At 37.1% G+C, this 19772-nt stretch overlaps 1 long non-coding RNA gene across 2 annotated transcripts in view; it reads right to left on the bottom strand.

Annotated features, from left to right (window-relative positions):
- Nucleotides 1-11360, bottom strand: part of LOC311070229 — a 65993-nt gene extending 54633 nt beyond the window's left edge. The window contains exons 1-2 of one of the 2 annotated variants that reach the window (XR_014603640.1): nucleotides 7249-11360; nucleotides 5051-5241 (exon numbers count right to left, since the gene is read on the bottom strand). This is a non-coding gene — a long non-coding RNA (uncharacterized lncRNA). The remainder of the gene's footprint in view (nucleotides 1-5050; nucleotides 5242-7248) is intronic. The other variant, XR_014603641.1, reaches the window with a different exon arrangement.
- Between the last annotated feature and the right edge of the window lie 8412 nt (nucleotides 11361-19772).

The following is a 19772-nucleotide window of genomic DNA, read 5'->3' as shown; positions in this document are numbered from 1 at the left end:
TAAAAATTAATATTATTACATACATATTTAGTATAATATTATATATTACATATTTATCTATAATATTTATTAATTTTATATATTTATTGTAAATACTGGTTAAATATTTGAAACCATCAGACAGACCATGGTATAACTAAATCTAAAACTGAAATAAAAATGAAAAAAAATGAAATACTATAATGACTATAATAGCATCTAAAATAACACTGATTGTGACCCATCAATCGAAAAAACACAGATTTACAGCAAACATTCAAAGTTTTGGTGTGGGCTAGAATCATATTCAGAATAATAAACAACATTATTCTTAGTGAATTCCCTCCACTCGCCGAACCCGAATGCATTATAAATCACTGCGCTGCGAGTCTATTTGCGAGAACCATCAGTCACTTCAGAGCCCCGGAGCTGTAGATTTCTCCTACGTAACCTACTTTCAGATGCTTCTTATTTTCTGACACATAAAAGATGTGCAAAGGGTGTCATCTCTGAAGAGCATCATCAAAAGGATGCTGCTCCGATTCCCCCAGTTGCCATGGAAACAGCTCACTACAGGGAGGCGGGCATGTGTTGCCGTGGAGCTGGTTGTCATGGAGATCGTTACGGCGACTTACATAAGTGGAGCGAGCGGGCTCTGAATCCTCATGATAAATTCAGCGCGAGTCGCTCCCGCTCGGATGGAATTAAAACAATGTCAGTGGGAGCAGCGGATGAGGACATTCGTGTGCCGCCCACGTTTCCATCAGCCAAGGTCGGGATCGTTTCCCTGGCAATTAAGCGGTGGCTAACCGTGGTGGAGCAGATGCCCGGCGGTCCCAAGGTGACATTACAAATAACACACACTTTCTTTCAACCCCTCCCGTTCCTTCCTCCACTGTCCATCGTGAGGATGACAAACCTCAACTCGACAACACAACCAGTCCTCCAATCAAACTACAGTTCGGCAGCAAATGCACATCTGTTGATGTTGACAACACACCACCTGAAGCCTTGCTGTCTAGGCAGCATCACTGAAATTACCCCTAATAAGTGAACAATTTGAGAACACCATAGCAATGTGCTAAAAACAACTCAGAATAGTAATGCCCTAGCAAAAACCCAGAACACACTAGCAACCCCATAGCAACGCGCTAAAAACAACGTGCCTTAAATTTTTCAGTACAATCAACTTGGATGTTTAAGTCATTTTAACTTAAATTACATTAAACTGACTTTAATCTTGTATAGCTTACAAAAAAACTTTTAGCTTAACTTATTTTGATGAGTTAAAGCAATGTAAAAACACGTTGTCATAACTTATTGTTCAAATTTTTTTACAGTATTTTTTTTGTTTTTGTTTCCGCCACAGAATACAACATTTTAAAAGATTGTGAGTTTACATCTCGAAATTCTGACTATATCTCACAATTCTGACTTTATAACATGCAATCGCGACTTAATATCTCCCAACTGCGTGTTATAAAGTCAGAATTGCGAGTTAATTGTGACTTTATATCACAATTTACATAAGCATATTACACATTACACTTTAACTCGACATCTATCATGCATTGTCCACTGTCTTTTGTGGTGTCATTGTGCTTCAATGCATCAAGGGCCTTAGAATTTGTGCTGACTTAAAACACTGACTCACTAGGATCTGGAACAGAGCCAAAGATTCCTTTGGAGTTAGAAAACACGTGCGTACTAAAGTGCAAACCAGATTCTGAGGTCTGGATGAGACAGACACCATGTGCTTCTCTCTGTACGGCATGTGTCAGTCTTACTACGACCTCAGGAACTCGAGAAACGGAGAGAAAATAAACAAGACAGTTAGAAAACCACAGCGTGACAAATGTTCTGCTAACGATAGTCATATGACATGGAGGGAAGTGGTGGTTTATGTTCAAAGCTGTCAAACCCTTCTGTGTTCAGACTTCCCTTCATGTGTATCTCTGCGTGTGTGTTTCTGCTTTTCGTTTCCGTGCTCGAGTGAGCTATCTGCTAATAGTTAACCTGGTTAAAGGATGCAATGTGTGTATTGTTGCCAATCACTGTACTGGATGATTAAGCGCGCAGGAATGCACCGTGACACAGGCGTGACTAAATATACAAGCTTCTAGGAGACAAACACTTCTGAGAAGGTGACGTTTGTGTGAATGTACTGACACGCTGGTTCTCATAGCACTCTCCTTTAACCGCCTTTGGCCCTCACACCTTTGTAAACTCTTAGTCAACCAACTGGTCTTGGTCATACCAGGAAGTTAACCATGACATTGTTGAGTTTCAAACAAAGGGTCGGTTGTGAAACCAAACAAACGCTTTGGCAACAAGTCAAAAGTGTGTGTGGAAACAAGCTTGGTTGCTAGTTATTTTGTTGAGCTTCTTGGTGGAAAAACCCAAACATGAACCAGCCTAAGATGGTTTGTGGGTGCCCAAAACCACTCTAAAACCAGCAAACTGAGACCAGAAAGGCTGGTTTAATCTTTCTTTCAGCAGGAAGTGGTTTATATTGTTAATACACATGATTTAGTTTCATTTCAAAGAAAGGCACATTTGGGAAACCAACAAACACTTTGGCAACAAGTCAAAACTGAATGTGGAAAGCAGGTTATCGAGGCCTTTCAATGGATTCTAGTTATTTTGTTGGGTTTCTTGCCAAGACCTGCTGGAAACCCAAACCTGAACCAGCCTAAGATGGTTTATGGGTCTTCATCAGATAAAAAGTGCCAACAACCCCTTGAAAACCAGCAAACTGAGACCAGAAAACCCTGGAAGGCTGGTTTAATCTTTCTTTCAGTAGGAAGTGATTTATATTGTTAATGCACATGATTTAGTTTCATGTCAAAGAAAGGCACATTTGGGAAACCAAACAAACACTTTGGCAACAAGTCAAAACTGAATGTGGAAACCAGGTTATCGAGGCCTTTCATTGGTTTCTAGTTATTTTGTTGGGTTTCTTGCCAAGACCTGATGGAAACCCAATTGTACACTAGCCTAAGATGGTTTTCCAGTCTACAAAGCTGGTCTCCCAGTGTGAACAGCTAAAAAGTGGCCAAAACCACTCTAAAACCAGCATACTGAGACCAGAAAACCAGCTAAGGCTGGTTTAATCTTTCTTTAAGCAGGAAGTGATTTATATGTTTAATGAGTTAATTATAAACTAAGTAATTTAGCTTCATTCCAAAGAAAGGCACATTTGGGAAACCAAACAAACACTTTGGCAACAAGTTAAAACTGAATGTGGAAAGCAGGTTATAAAGGCCTTTCATTGGATTCTTGTTATTTTGTTGGGTTTCTTGCCAAGACCTGCTGGAAACCCAAACCTGAACCAGCCTAAGATGGTTTATGGGTCTTCATCAGATAAAAAGTGCCAAAAAACCCTAGAAAACCAGCAAACTGAGACCAGAAAACTAGCGAAGGCTGGTTTAATCTTTCTTTCAGTAGGAAGTGATTTATATTGTTAATGCACATGATTTAGTTTCATTTCAAAGAAAGGCACATTTGGGAAACCAAACAAACACTTTGGCAACAAGTCAAAACTGAATGTTCAAACCAGGTTATCGAGGCCTTTCATTGGTTTCTTGTTATTTTCTTGCTAAGACCTGCTGGAAACCCAAACCTGAACCAGCCTAAGATGGTTTATGGGTCTTCATCAGATAAAAAGGGCCAAAAACCAGCAAACTGAGACCAGAAAACTAGCGAAGGCTGGTTTAATCTTTCTTTCAGTAGGAAGTGATTTATATTGTTAATGCACATGATTTAGTTTCATGTCAAAGAAAGGCACATTTGGGAAACCAAACAAACACTTTGGCAACAAGTCAAAACTGAATGTGGAAACCAGGTTATCGAGGCCTTTCATTGGTTTCTAGTTATTTTGTTGGGTTTCTTGCCAAGACCTGCTGGAAACCCAATTGTACACTAGCCTAAGATGGTTTTCCATTCTACAAAGCTGGTCTCCCAGTGTGAACAGCTAAAAAGCGGCCAAAACCACTCTAAAACCAGCATTACTGAGACCAGAAAACCAGCTAAGGCTGGTTTAATCTTTCTTTCAGCGGGATGTGATTTAGATTTTTAATGAGTTAATTATAAAGCACATAATTTAGCTTCATTCCAAAGAAAGGCACATTTGGGAAACCAAACAAACACTTTGGCAACAAGTCAAAACTGAATGTGGAAACCAGGTTATCGAGGCCTTTCATTGGTTTCTAGTTATTTTCTTGCTAAGACCTGCTGGAAACCCAAACCTGAACCAGCCTAAGATGGTTTATGGGTCTTCATCAGATAAAAAGTGCCTAAAACCCCTCGGAAACTGAGACCAGAAAACCAGCTATGTCTGGTTTAATCTTTCTTTCAGCTGGAAGTGATTTATATTGTTAATGGGTTAATCATAAGCTACCTAATTTACTTTCATTTCAAACAAAGGCACATTTGGGAAATCAAATGGGCAATTTTTAAAGAGGCCTTTCATCTGCGTCTCCCAACTAGTTATTTTGGATCCCTGATTTAAAAAAAACTCAAAGCTAAACTAGCCTAAGCTGGTTTGCTGGTCTTTAGCTTGTTCATATTACACTGTAAAAAGTGGTAACCAGCAATTGTCATCTCAAAGAGATATTTCTACCTGATTTAACCCATAAAAATGTTTTTAGACTTGAATAAACCAGTTCATTTAGATGCAACTATTTTTAAATGTCCAAAACTCTAAAATTAGCCAGCAAACCAGATTAGTCCAGCATTTATTTTTTCTTCAGAAAAGAGTGATATCGATCTTGTTAAACGCTCAACTACTCAAACTATTTAATTTAGTTTCACTTTAAACAAAGGCAGTTATGAAACCAAACTACATTGGCAACAAGTCAAATCAGAGTCTGCAAACAAGGTCGATGTAACTTTCTGCCAGTCGAGGATTCTCACAGTTAGTTTGTAGATGCCACAATAAGCGAAGAATCTGCCGAAGGGTTAACTGTGAGCTGCTTCACATTCTTTGACCTGCCGTGACGTTCACTGTCTTCGCTAGAGTTGCAGAGTTACACAACAGCCAACATGACTTCAGCTAAATGGTATTTCTTACATGAATGTCAGAGGTGTGTGTGTTTGGCCCCCGGTGTCCTGACGGGAAGATACAGAGCGAGTTCAGATGCGAATCCCTGATAATCTGTGAGCCGAGGACGTGACCTGCAAGTGCTGGCAAGAGAAGCGTTGTGTCAACAAATGCGGACAGACTTGTTTAACAGTTTGGCACTTATTCAGCGTGGCACTTATCTGAAAAACAAAGGTTAGGTGTTAAGCAATAACACAACTTAGGCCAGAAAACATGCACACACACACAAACACAGTTCTTCCGCTACTAGGGGCAAAAACAGGCGTACTTCATCAGTATTTTTGTCTTGTTTGCCAGTACAAATATCTAGTCATTCCTAAATCAGGATACAGTTACTGGAGACAAAAATTACAGAAGATTAGAAGTCTTGTTTTATCACAAATGTAGCAAAGTTGAGCAAATTTATGCCTAAAATGAAGAAAAATAAATTTGTTTTACTTTTGAATGTTTTTTTTTTTACCCAACTGGCAGATATTTTCTTTTTTTGCAAGCATAAACTCACTTAATTTTGATACATTTATCAGAATATTTTTTTGTGTGTGTATTGTGAAAAGCGCTACTTGGGGAGGGGGGGTATTTTGCTTTTCAAATAAATGTGTCTTGATTTAAAAATGTTTCGATATTTGTACTGGAAAACAAGACAAAAATACTGAGTAAGAAAATAATTAATTTCAGTCTTTCTTACTTCAATATTTCATGTTTAATTCAATGTGTATCTTGCCATTTCTTTGTAATTATTTGTGAAATTTAGCAGTTTCTAAATGAAAATTGTTCCAAAGTAAATATTACACCAATTTATTTTTAGTGTAACTTACTCAGCACAATTCTCTTCTAACTCATGCTATTGTTGATCTGAAAGTGAAAACCGATGCTGAGAATGAGTTAAAACTGACTGTGCGTAGCCAGAATCGTGCTAAAGTGCTTATGAAATATGTTTTGGGCCTTAAAAGCTTCTGTATGGAACAGATTTGGCTTCGTAAATGCACATACCACAGACAGCAACATAGTGTCGGCCCGGATCCGGCCCACATCTGGTTCATACGGAATCCACATGTGGCCCAGATCCGGGCCGACACTATGTTGCTGTCTGGGACTGTATGTAGTTTAAGATTCAAATTTAAGATCACATATTTGTCCCAATCATATGATCAAATTAAATGTTAATGCGGCCCTGTAATTGTTTAGCATAACAAATATAAATGGTGAGATCACTTCTCTCACTACAGAGCCATTATTTGTCTAATGGGAGCCTCCATCTAGTGCACATCATTAATCCACATGTTGACTTCTGTTGGGCATGAAAACCAAACGAACTGAAACCGGCTTCTCTGATGAATATGTAATTCGCTCTGCTTTCAGCAGAATCAGTCACTTGTGAACCTTAACTTTGAAAATTAATTTAGCCCTGAGACACATCAAATGCTCAAAGTTGGAATACATTTAAAATCTCCCTGTAGTTAATAATTTTATCCTTTAAAACTCATCTTTGATCACCAAAATGACAAAAGTTTTTTCCTTGAAAAAAATATCATGCCTTAAAATATCTTGAATGTAACACGACACCCTTGCCTCATTTAGTATTTGCGGTTCTATGAATATGCAAATGAGCCCCGCCTCCACTCACTCACTCAGCTCAGAGATCCACTGGTTGACGAACACACGTTGATCTGATTGGTTACAAGGTAGTTTGTGACGTCAGAAACACCAGCGATTTCAAAGCGTGTTTTTGAGACTGTCTTTGGTTCACTGCAGTTTTAAGGAGAAAATACTCAGCAATGCTGTCGATTTATGAATTTACACATGGTTTGTCTTAAAGCATATTAAAAACACCACATAGACACATAAACAACATTAAAAGCTGGATTTTCACTACAGGGGGACTTTAAAATTCTACATTGACACATAATGTGTTAGGAAGCTAATCCAAACCTAAACCATAAATTTAAAGCTATATGTAATAATTTTCATGTATTAATCGCTTTTTGTACTGCCAGTGTGTGAACAGGTTTGTACGAATTGTATATTTTTAAATCAGAAAATGCAAAGTCATTTCAAATGTTAAATGTGGCTGAATCAAGTCTGAAGTGCCAACTATTATTACATTGACATGTTTAATCCCGTCATATTTTTCTCAATGTAAATGTTTTGGCCTACAGTGTATAATATACCGTTGGGGCGAGTTGACACAAAACAGATGGACGTCCCACAATGCATTGTGCAACGCTTAACCCCAGGTTTCCCACGCTGCTTTGCTTCTGTAATGTGAGTTTGTGCTCAGCGGGACTCCAGCCATATCTCACTCTCCATTACAGATAAGCATCCCCGCTGGAAAAGAAAACAGATCTGTGGAAACCATTTCATCATATCACCGCGTGTCCCATTGAGAGCAACTCTTACAGTTTTTCACAACAGACTTTGGCAGCGTATTTGCACAACTTTTTCTGGAGAAAGTAAAGACGATGAACTTAAGTTAAAAAGTCAAGAGTTAAATGCATCCACACTGCAGCTTAATATGATGTCACTCCTATTCCGTCTGTTTACGGCAGGGTTAGTATTGTTAACTAAAACTAAAACAAACATTTTGTTACTTAAAATAAAATAAACGGTAATTGAAATAAAACACTTTTTTTAACTTAAAACAATTTAAAACTAAAAACTTAAAACAAAAACTTATTTTAATTCAGTTATATTCATTTGAAATGTTCATTTAGTTTAAGTAGAATCTAAAAAAAAAATAATTAAATAAAATACACAAAAACTTTCTTTTTAAATGTAAAACAATTTAACAATAAAAACTTAAAACAAAAACTTATTTTATTTCAGTTAGATACGTTTGAAAGTTTATTTTATTTTTATATGTACTAAAATAAAATAAAAAATTAAAATGTAAAAAAAAGGAAAAACTAAAATGGAAATCAAAATAATAAAAACTATACACATATTTAAAAAATATCATACCACAACATTTCTAAAACCAAAAATGTTTTTTTTTTAATTAAAATTAAATCAGTTAAATTAAAATTAAAAATAAAATCTATTTAAAAAAATAATAAATATTTCATAAAAATATAATAGCACATTAATGATACTAAAATAACACACGGTTTATTGGAGTGACAGCCATTATATATATATATATATATATATATATTATATTAACTTTTATGTTAGATGCAATTAATCGTGATTAATCGATTGCACAGCACGATATTCATATACCACAAACACTTTTTTTAATATAGAGCTAAATTCAATATGTCCACATGCTAAATAGTGACAGTTTGACATAATGGTGTCACGCAAAAATACCCTGAATATCCACAGCGGGTCCTTCGCTTCTTTAATTAAACTCCCAAGACTGGAGAGAAGAACAGAGGACTTCAATGCATGCAACCAAAAAAACTCAAGATGAGAAAAGTGGAGCTCACTGTGTTTTTGTAGCCAGTTGCATTGTGGGAAGCCTGTTTTTTTGTCTCATGGGGGGGAGGAGGGTTTAAGATGCAAGAGTAACACTAGACTTAAAAATGAAAACAGAAGGAACGAAGGCCAAGAAGCATTGCATTGGTTTGTCAAGGAAGCTGAGAAGTTGAAGAAAACATATGGCAGGAGAGTAATCTGGGGAAAACAGACTTGCATTACAGGCCGTTTTATGTTTGTTCTTCTCGGTACATCATTCAGAAGTGAGGGTTCGGCCAAGAAACTGAGAAAGTAAAAGTTGCATTGTAGCTAAACTCAATGACACAAGCGTTTAGAGGCATTGATCAGGTCAAAGTCCAGAGTGTGCTCAACAGAAGGAGACGGAGACTAACGTGAGGCGTTACTGATAAGTCCTGGCCAATGATTACACACACACACTACCAGGAAACTGCGATAAACACGCTCTCGGCAATGGCTCGCTCCTGTAATCTCTCTCTCGTTTATCTCCCTGTTCTGTTTTTAGAGGGAGGAAAGTCAATAGGATTTGATTGCGGGAACAACTTCTGGCTCAAAGTCTCCCGTGTTCAATCGGTTTGATCCTTTGCAGGAACAAATGCCGGTTTACTGTCCTCTTATCTCAGTGAGGTTCAGAGCAAAGCAATCAGCGCAGAAAAGAGAAGAACACTCCGTCATAATAGACGATGATGATCTGAAACGCAAGTATCAAGCGCGAAACGCAAGTAACTTTGTGGGCGGATCTCGGACACTGTTGCTATTATACCGGCGGGATAAATGACTCTTGCGCCCGACGCAAATCTAAAATGTGTTGGTCTGAAGTATCTTCATTACTCATAGTGTGGTTTGGGCGTAACGTGAAATAAACCAATTAGAGCGTCATCTCACATTCCCTTTAAGAGCAGGCGCGCTTGTTCCATGGCGGATTGCTATTATAACGGCAGATTTGCCAGACGCACGCCAGGAGCGGTTCACAGCCGAGGAGACCGACGTTCTCGCCAGGGCCGTAAAACACAGAGAAGTGACATTGGGGACGGAGAAACACACCCAGATTAGCTTCGCTTAAACAAGCGTATGATAATTTTAGTAAATGTGTAATCTAGATTTATGCCTATTTTTTCACATCTTCATGGACATCACAATAATTTCCCTCGTGTGGTAATATTTTTCCTTGTAATTATGCATGGTTTTCTAAAAATGAGAACTGCTGCGTCTGTGTAGATGAGATAAGCAAAGTGTATGTGCGTTGTGCACACGCTACATTATGGCCAAGCATGCGCCCTTAAAATAGCTTCTTAATATCGCGCCGCTGGCTTTAGACGAGGTTTTTTTTAGGTCTGTTGAGGAATTGTTTTCTGAAACTGCAAAATAGCACCAGGGAACGTTTGCGCCGGAACACGCCTCCTCTATTCACAGAACCGCCACCGGGAGCGCAAGTTCATTCCCTAATTTACCGACGTGCGTCTGTGGAGGGAAAAGTACTTTTTGCGAAGTACAACATGAAAGTACAAGGCTGATGCTCTGTGGTGGATTCACACATACATGAGCGTCGCGAGACCCGCACTCCCAGAATCTGTACGGTGCGTTTCCACTAGCCTAGCGCACAGCACAGCCAGCGCTTTCAGTTCATATAGAAGTTTAGCTTCACGCTCAACTTCCCAGTGGATGTGCTAGTGTAATATGGGCTCACGCAGTCGTGTGAATCTGGCGGGAGATCGCGCGTCCACAAGAGGAGAGAAAAAAGAAAAAAAAACTACTTATAAAATAATGAAAATAATAAACTTTCAAGAAAGGGTATATACTGTATAGGCCTATAGGCTAGAAATACGTTTGATTGTTTTAAAAGAGAAAGAAATATGGTCCCTCTTTATATTAAGTGGCTTTAAGTACTTACATTGAAATTAAGAATTTGATACAATGGACTTATTGTGTACATGCATGTTTTTAAACTGTACTTATATTTTAAAAATACCTGCATGTACAGCAGTAATTACAGATGTAATTCATTTAAGTAATTACATTTATAATTACACTGTTGACCCTTCCTTTACACCTTAACTCACCCTTAAACCCACCAAATCCACCACACCTGTCCCTAACCGTACCCGGATCACACCTCAATAACAGCAAAAGTGTTTTAAAGTACAACATGAACACAATAAGTACATTGTACTTCTTTTTCGATGTAAGTACATAGTACTTAAAGACACTTACTATAAAGTGGGACCAAAAATCTTTGCGTGTTGCCCCTGGGCACTTGCCCAACTGCCCATATGGTTAATCCACCTGTGGCTTAAACGTAAGCCGTAAGCAGAAATCACGTGTAAACACTCGCTGCCGAGAACATTACCTCACGCGACCTTTAACCCGGATGTTACGCACGCGCGAGTGTGAATCTGAAGTGAATCGGCCAAACGGGATGTTGAATTTGAATTGGAATGACAGGAAGAGGAAGTTACTGGATTGCAAGACAATGAAATTCAACTCAATTGTTAATCATGCCTAATTATACAAAGTTAACCAATCAAAACCTTTACATTTTGACAAACAGCACCAGAATGTTTTTAGAACGTATATATCAACAATTATAATAATATGAATCTGTTGATGATGTAATAATGACATCACCACACAGGTGTATTACTAATAAAAGATGTGTTGCCACATTCCATAAAACAAAGGTTAATTTAAGGATTATTATGAAATATTTTGTTACTCTATATTTTATTTTATAATTTAAACACAAATGTGTATAGGAGCCATTTCAATTATTGCTGTTGTTTTTATTTTTTAATCAACAACAACAACTTATAATGAATTTAATTAATTATAATTATTACACTAACAAGTAACAAGAAGAACTTATAATACCTACATTTTTATATTAAATGTAATTAAATATTATTCTAATTATTTAAATAAATAAATAAAATACAATTGTATATTTAACTTAATTTTTAAATGAAATAATTAAATAAAACATTATTATAATAAACTAACTAACTAACAAATTAATTTGTGCATTTAATTTAATTGACTATTTCTGGAAATACTTAATTTCTTGATTTCTTGAGTTCAAATGACAATTCAGAATCCTGTCTGCAACTTCATGAACTGAATCAGAAATTAAAACGCATCTTCAATTGTGTTTTGAATGGTGCACAACCCTTCTGGGAGTCAAGAAGCCATTAGAAACGGCTGCACACACACACACACACACACACACACACACACAGATTAAAGCTAGTGCTAGCGTGTCACAGTGTGTTAACAGCAGTTATTTCAGGCGCTGTCAGGGTCCGATCACGGCTTATCCGTCTCTTCTCGAAGCTCCAGATCAGCAGATTAGAGACCGTCTGATGGGTCGAGTAAAGCTGAGGAAGCGGATGCATGTAAACGGAGAGAAGAAAGGGATGACCTTTGACCTCAGCCCACCTGACGGCCTCTTAGAGACAGATTAAAAACAGAGAAATCGGCTACAAACATCAACATGACCTGAAACAACTGACTTTACCTTCTTAATACATGCTTCTGATCTGAGAGTGAATCTCACCATGCAGTGCATATTGTTCCAAATAAAAAAAGAGTATATATATATATATATATATATATATATATATATATATATATTGGTACAATAAGGTTAATTTATTAGGCATTAGTTAATGTATTAATTAACACGAACTAACCATAAGCAATGCATTTGCTACTGTTTTTGTTAATCTTTGTTAATGTTAGTTAATAAAAGTCCAGCTGTTCATTGTTTGTTCATGTTAGTTCACAGTGCATTAACTAATGTTAACAAGATTTTAATAAAGTATTAGTAAATGTTGAAATTAACATTAACAAAGATTAATAAATTCTGTATAAGTGCAGTTCATTATTAGATAATGTTAACTAATGTGATGAACTAATGTTAACTATGAACCTTATCGTAAAGTGATACTATTTTGAAACCTAAAATGTTGCGTTTTCAAACATGCATTTCCATTAAAATGCAAAGAGGGAGATTTTGGGACACTTCATACTCACATGCTTGTTTACGTGTGTGTGTGTGTGTGTGTGTGTGTGTCCCTGAAGAGGTTTGCTGTTTAAAGGAGCTGTCTGTATCCTTCAAGCGTTAAATGACTCTGCTCAGTCTATCAGATGTGTGTGACTCTGAGGACGGGCTGGAAGAGCTCAGAGAAATCTGGTGAATAAACAAACACACACACACACACACACACACACACTGTTGAGTGAGTTAGTTCACCGCCACCACATAAAACAGCATTCAGAATAACTTTTTAGCTCCTGCTTCTGCTTTAAAGTGAGACTTTATCGGGCGATAAATTATTTAGGCGATGTCGCGACTGTTTCATGTCCTTATTTTAGGTCAAGATGAATCTCTTCCCCTCCACACTGACAGTCTCTCCACATGCAATCTTACAGAATAATACTGTCATATTCACACTCATTTATTTGAAGAAAACAGAAGATGTTGCAATGCGTGTCTGAAATAACTGCTTTATGTCATCAGCACAAGGGTTATTATTGTAGAATATATCAAAAATATGCTAGCTGGAATAAATAAATGAATGCAAAATAAACAAAAAATGAAGTGATTGAAGACATCAAAATAAATCTATTGTAAGAATACTAAACATTCCCACCAGACAAGCAAAGAAAGATGCTCAAACATCATTGAGGTTTTGTGAGATTATTAATAACTGACACAAAATGAAAAGGAAAAACTATGATACTAGATGTCATTAGTACAAGAGTTATTATTGTAAAATAAATCTTTAAAAAAAAAAAGCTAGCTGGCATAAATAAATGAATGCAAAATGAACAAAATGAAGAGTGGTTGAATAAACAAATAAATAAATAGTTTAAAATTTACCTGAACTTTAACAAATCCTTTTGTAAAAGTAACTGTTATTGTAAAATATTAATAAATCTAAAATAAATAAAAAGAAAAGCTATCTTGCATAAATAAGTGAATGCAAAAAAAATAAAAAAATAAGAGTGGCTAAATAAATAAATAGTTTACGAAACTATAAGTATCAATTCCTTTGGTAAACATAAATATTATTGTTAAATAAACCTAAAAAAGGCTAGCTGGCATAAATGAATGAATGCAAAACAAACAAAAAAATAAGAGTGCACGGCTAAATAAATAAATAGTTTATAATTTAACTATAAGTATCAAATAAATCTATTGTAAAATAAACCTAAAAATGCTAGCAGGGATGAATAAATTAATGCAAAATCAACTAAATGCGTCACAACAGGGTTGTAGTAATCGCACAACGCAGGAGAGTGTCGAACAAACAAACAGTCTTTAATAAATCCAATGTATTGACAAGAGCGAACCAAGAAGTGTGAGAACTGAAGGCTTTACACAGCGAAGCTAATCAACAGAAACTGAAACAGGTGCGGAACATAATCAGTAACCAAGGAAACTGACAACATACTTTTATACAAAGCGACTCGCATTGCATTGAATGTATTTGTGTTCATGCATTCCCTGGGAAATGATATGATCAATGACTTTGCTGTGATTTTTGATGCATACATACATTGCATAAATTTTTTTGTTTTCCAATGCATGCATTGCCTGGGAATTAAACCCATGACCTTTGCAAATTAAAAGTAGCTACATTTAAAAATAGCATTAAAACTGAAGATGCATAACCATGATAACCTTGAAAAGCAGAGTGAAAGAAATCTCTGAGCGTGAGCTGAACCAGACAAACCCAATCCTCCTCGAAGTGTTTCTGCTCGTGCGCTTCATCGGCCGCACATATGTTGCATTTGGATGAATCATCTATCAGTTACGACATCTCATGTGAATCCTGCAGATTTATCACAAAATTCACCCATCTGTGATTCTTTCACACCTCCTTTCCTGACTATACTACTGAAATCACACTATCACACACTCACACAGTCAATCTGATGAATAATTACAAAGAAACGGCAAAGAAAACAGCCGCGCTTTAACAGTCCCGGCTTCATTTCTTCACTTCTCTTCAATGTCTCTCTCATCAGTTTCAGTTTGTCTGCTTTGTTTTTCATCTTCTTTCTCTGTCAGACATTTTGAAACAATTTCTTTAGCAAAGTAATACTGTATTTTTTACAGAAGGGTTGTCAAGCCACACAGACACAGTAATACTGATGTCATGAGGTCACAGGCGTATGAACGCGCCTCAACCAATCAGAATCTAATACTAAATTATATATTTAATGCATTAATTATGCCTTGTAATGCACCTTATACGTAATGCATTGTATGGTCTCATTAATAATTGTAACCACCATTATAATAATTATCTATTCATTCATTTTAAAGGTATTCATGATGTACGTTATAATGCATTATATCATTTCAAATGATATCATTCTAACAAATAGTTGTAACCTAAGGTCATTGTATGGTCTCATGAGTAATTGTAACCACCATTATAATACTTATCTATTCATTCATAACTTAGGTTACAACTATTTGTTAGAATGATATAATTTGAAATGATATAATGCATTATAACGTACATCATTAATACCTTTATAATGCATTATACATAAAGGCTTTAAGTCAATGATTATATTTTCATGTAAAATGCACTCAAAAAATATTTTATTTACAACTTTAAAAAGTCATGCATCTGATAGCAAATTGTCTGCAAATGCTCACAGATCAGACGGAAATGATCACCAGTCTCTTTCATCTTAAAAGATGAGGAAAGCGTGATTCCTCATAACACGAGGACATCGGAAAGCGATTCATCGGATCTGTCATGACACAACTGTGATTTAATTCGACAAAGATCTCAGCTGTCCTGCATGCGATCACGTCGCGTTACAGTATCTGGCTTCACTCATATGAATCAGATTTTGCTGGTTCTCATGTGGCTTATTAAATTCAGGGACAGTGACATAAAGGCATGGTATGAGTGTTTGCGTGGCGTATGTGTCTCAAACAGCGAGACACGAGAGAATAAAGGTCTCTGAGCAACCAGCGCATTACAAACAACAAAACAAGGTTGCTAAAACACACGGAGCTGGTCTGACACAGAGCAAGGTTGCTAAAACACACTGAAGTGGAGCTCTGCGCTATTTCTGGTAGACGACACCTCCGTTTCAAAGCAACCTGGCGTTTGTTGTTTCCTTTGAAGCTTCTGTCAGCGATAAACATATCCCACATACCAAGAGCTCAGCTGAAAGCCTGTGAGTGAGATGAACACTAGAGGAAATGGACTTACACCAGATTCTTGCTGTAAGGCCAATCATATACTTCATATACACGTATATGACACATTTTACATTGCAAAAAAATTATGTTCTTCCTCAGTATTTTTGTCTTATTTTACAGTAAACCTTCTTAAATCAAGATATATTTGTATTAGAAACAAAATGACATTAGATAACAAGTGTTGTTTTCTGTAAAACTAGCCTACCCTTGCTTTAAAGGGATGGTATAATGCCCTTTTCACAAGATGTATAATAAGTCTCTGATGTCCCCAGAGTGTGTACGTGAAGTTTTAGCTCAAAATACCCCACAGATATTTTTATATAGCATGTTAAAATTGTCACTTTTTGAGGGTGAGCAAAAACGCACCGTTTTGTGTCTGTTCCTTTAAATGCAAATGAGCTGCTGCTACCGGCACAGGGGGTGGAGCTTCAAGAGTTTGTACTCACACAGACATGCACTGGAAATTTCAAAAACTTTTAGCCTTTTATGTTCAAATCGGATTCAGACAATGATGGAGACTCAAGAAGTGACAACATGTAGAAGCAACAGGACATTTCTGAATGGATAGTTGATGAATTTATGTAGCTTATGTGTAGTTATCTTCTAGTCATTGATTAGCATATTCTGTCTTGATAATCTATAAATCGTGTTCAGGGGGCGGAGTTTATGTAAATTCTAGGGTTGGTGATGTCACTAACCCGGGAGGAATGTCGTGTAGTCTCTACCAGCAGTTTGTTGTAGTCCTTAAAAAATAATTTCTTTAAAAGCAAATATCTCCCTTTGCTTTGAACTTTGAGTGTCGTAACTTTGCAGATGTTGTTTATGCTCAAACAGCAACATTACACACTAACTAAAGTTAGAAAAGTGAAATCATAATCAACCACACCTTTAAGTTTATTTTTCTGATCAAACTGGCAGATAAGCATGAACTCACTTTATTTTGATCAGTTTATCAGAAAACAAGACTTGTAAATGCATCTTGATTTAAGAATGTTTAGATATTCCTACAGGAAAACAGGACTAAAACACTGAGGAAGAAAATGCTTTTTGCAGTGTAGAAGCGATGCTCTCAGGAAATCCAGAAGCTCTTCTGTAGTATCTGTCTCTGCCACTCACAGTGGTGTATTCTGGGTAATGTTCTGACAGTGTCACACCTCCACAATCTCCTCCTGACACATTGCTGCCCACATAAACGACCCCAACCAGACCTTCAGCAGCATTTTGAGCATCTATTTGTGCAATTCTGGAGGTGGTTGTGGAGCTCAGACAGTATTTCAATCTTAAAACCATCCAAACTGGACTAACAGATAACAGGAAAGATGCTTCAGATTCATAGCACGTTTTTAGACTTTGTCGATCAATGATTGTGCCAAAATAAAAAATGTAAACACTGCCGACTACATGCGGATTTAGATAAATATTTTAAAAGCGAACTTGGATGGATGGATGGATGGATGGATGGATGGATGGATGGATGGATGGATGGATGGATGGATGGATGGATGGATGGATGGATGGATGGATGGATGGATGGATGTTCGTCTGGAATAGAAAGAAGCACAGTAGTCAACATTTGAAGTGGATCAAAAAAGTTAATCAAAATTGTCCTAAGACATGAACGGGTATTGTTCAAAATTCATGTATAACTTTGATGAAAGGTTTTGATCCACTTCAAATGTTGACTACTGTATTTTAACATTGACACAGTTCACACACTTCAAAGTTTCTTCAGAACATAACGATCTCTTCAGGCGTTCTGTCTCTCGCTGCTCTTCACTGATAGAGTTGTTTGGTGGGAATAGTTTGGCTGCATCATTACACTGATATCACAGTGTATGCGTCTCTATAGCACGCAATGTGTTTATCGTGCAATTTATATGCAAAAATGAGTTTTTACGTGCATATGACATGCATGGGTAGGTTTAGTAGTGGTGTGGGGTACATGTGTATTATACGCAATAAAGTGCGTATCATATGCACGCCAAAACTGCGTATCATATGCACGTAAAAACTAATTTTCGCATTTAAATTGCACGATAAACAATGCATGCTATAGAGATGCGTTTTCATGAGATCAGGCTGGATATCATCATTATTATGAACAGGTGATCCTCCTCTGAAATCTGTTGCATTCGGCCTTCAACCCTTCAATGCGACTGACACGCGTTCAGATCAACAACAGCATGTACGATCGTACCAATACTATACTATTCTAAACCCTCAAGATTAGACCGATGATAGCAAAAACTTGGTCACGCTTGTGCTGACATCACCATGATGAGTTTCAGAACAACAGCGTTCTGTCCCGCCCCGAACAAAGGGGTTTGTTTTTTGTGTGCGTGTTTGTGCATTCGTAATTCAAAACCGCTCTTTGTTTCGGAGTAAACAACCCATCTCTGTTCAGTTATGAGTGGGCGAAATGCTACGTTTGACCAAACCAATATCTAATTACATAACATGCATAAAATAACAAACGCATTTAGTTGCATCACCTTCCCTGCCACACACACACCATTGCTTTTAATTAAATCTGGCTGATTGCATTTGCATTTCTTACACAATGTCAAGCACTCCAGGGTTTTGGGTGTTAACTAAATCAATGACACCACTTTACTGAACTCAAGACTCACCGATTTCTAATGAACAAAGTTGTCTGAACACCTCTAGAGAATGATACGACAACAAGGCTGAACATGTCATCTCCAGCAAGCTTTCCCAGGCTTCAGGGTTGATTACTTGTAATTGAGAAGCTTATAAGACAAAACATTGTTATTCAGACCATGACTAACAAAGCGCAGGAAAATAATCAACGGTGGAACTCAATCATTTTTACTAATTATTTAACGTCACGCCCTGCTCACATAAGAATGCGGGTGAGATAATTTCTCAGATGACAAATTAATGGATGATGATGATGAGTTTCTGCTACCAATGAAAGATTTCTGTCATATGTACATAAAAAGTTTGTTTCTGTCATTATATAATGCTGTGGTTATGCACAGGTGTGATTATGCAGTCAAGAAAACCACATCCGCATCTCAATTAAAATATGCTAGATTTCAGTATTACTCAACTTGGTTGTGTGCCATTCAGAAATGAATTTAAAATGGCTTTTAAATTTCAATTCAATTCCTGAATTTGAATTAAAGATGCAAACACAATGTGAATAAAATTTTATGTAAGAATGCTGAACTGAAATTAATTCAAATGTTTAAGCGATGGATGGATGGATGGATGGATGGATGGATGGATGGATGGATGGATGGATGGATGGATGGATGGATGGATGGATGGATGGATGGATGGATGGATGGATGGATGGATGGATGGATGGATGGATGGATGGATGGATGGATGGATGGATGGACTGACAGATGGATGGATGGATGGATGGATAGACTGACAGATGGATAGACTGACAGATGGATGGATGGATGGATAGATAGATATGCTATTGAGTAAATCCCACTTCCTGTCATTTTGATTCAAACTCTAATCCAACTTCCTGTGGATTGTGACCAATTCAACTTAAACTTGCTCTGATGAACTGAAAAGGAGCCAATTCTTCGAATCTGAAGTTTGCACAACCCTTCTACTAAACACAGTGATATTTCTAAAGCTCAACTTGAGTATTTCTCGGCATCCATGACCCAAAGCTGATCTCTTTCCCTGCCGTGGCGTCAGTTTTCCAGCATGCCGATCCATCCCACATACTGACATGGAAAGTATTCCCACCGCTCCGAGAATGCCGAGAGGAATTCAGACAGAGACACAGATCTGGTAATCCAGGAGTAAAGAGCATCTCAGGGCCAATATTCTGTTCACGATCCTCCTCCTTTCAGATTTCAGGCCGCATCAGCAGTTTATCCGAGTCGCTTGGCAAGTTTAGACATCACAGCAGCTGTTGCTTCACTTGCAGGCTGGAAAATACCACAGTTACCGCGGTAAAGCAGCTCTCGTCTAGAGTTTCTCCCTCAGATGAACCTGGATATGACCTCATAAACTTTAATCATGTAGGTCGTGTAA

Source organism: Abramis brama, assembly GCF_963993115.1.
Source record: "Abramis brama genome assembly, chromosome: 19".
Lineage (NCBI taxonomy): Eukaryota > Metazoa > Chordata > Actinopteri > Cypriniformes > Leuciscidae > Abramis > Abramis brama.
The sequence above is the reverse complement of the archived record's forward strand: the minus strand, read 5'-3'. Positions and strand labels throughout refer to the sequence as shown.